The sequence below is a fragment of the Opisthorchis viverrini genome (assembly GCF_000715545.1).
Source record: "Opisthorchis viverrini unplaced genomic scaffold opera_v5_219, whole genome shotgun sequence".
Lineage (NCBI taxonomy): Eukaryota > Metazoa > Platyhelminthes > Trematoda > Opisthorchiida > Opisthorchiidae > Opisthorchis > Opisthorchis viverrini.
In genome coordinates, this window is record NW_008751875.1 from 813,729 (window position 1) to 814,892 (window position 1,164).

The window sequence follows — 1,164 nt, forward strand, 5'->3', positions numbered from 1 at the left end:
GGGTTGCGACATCGCCGTTTTTGTTGAATGTTTGTTAAATTTTGGTTTATTGGCTGAATTTTTCCTCCTGCTCACCTGAGGGGTAATAGATTTTATTGCACTCCACTCGCTGGACTGCTCTCCAGGTCCAAGTGCTCGAACTGTCACCCAGTATTCTAAAGAAACCTGCAAACCATCCAGTTTCTTTTTGGGCATTGCTGGCTTCCTCTCCAATTAAGATTTGTCCTTCTGACCATACGTTATCACAACATCATTTTATTCCGAATGGGTTTTAAATTCTGAGCTATCACTCCATGGTATCAGCCATTTCTGCGGTCCTGGGATACGAAGCTCAACATCCATAGGCGCTAAGTTAATTAGACACGTTCATTTCAATATTCAGTGATGCAATTACGAGAAGACGATGGTTTTACTGTGACCTTGAGGTTACAGGAATTTCCAATACGTCAGTATTCTTCGGGGTCGTCTCATACGCGTCCGCATACCTAAATCCATTTAATCAAATCTTCAGTTTTGACCTGTGTATATCTAACATTGTGGGGTACCCTTCTGTAATCGGTGCTCATGGTGGATGTCTGAGGAAGGCATTGAACAGCGTATTCTCGAACGCGACTTCATCTCCATCAGGGGACGCCCCTTCTAATATCAGTGTGTATCTCGTGACATTTACACACTATCGGTGTTTCTGTCGAACAATGTCGGGCAATCATACGATGTGAACATATTTGACATTTCGACCTCCGTTATCGATGCTTCAGTAAATGTTTTCATGTTATATCCTCTAACGTGATGATTTTTACTGTGAATGAAACTACTCAAGCTAAGCGAAATATTCATCCATCCGTTCATTCACTTGGTGAATTGCTTTAGGAGTGCACTGTGGTTTATTGTGAAAACTCGTCTTTCTATCTGTGTACACAGGTTCCATTGTATGAACATTTTACAGCGAGTATTAGGGAATCTAGTGGCTACTGTTGTGCGCCCATGAGGCACATGATATTTCTCGTTGTCTGATTTTTCTACTGAAATTGCGGAAGTGACCGAAGGTGTTTTCACGGCGACCAAATCTTGCCAAATACTTATGAAAATGGAGATGATGCAAAATCGAAATGAATGCGCGAAATGGACTTGCGTCCCATTTTCCAGTAATTTACATGACATTTT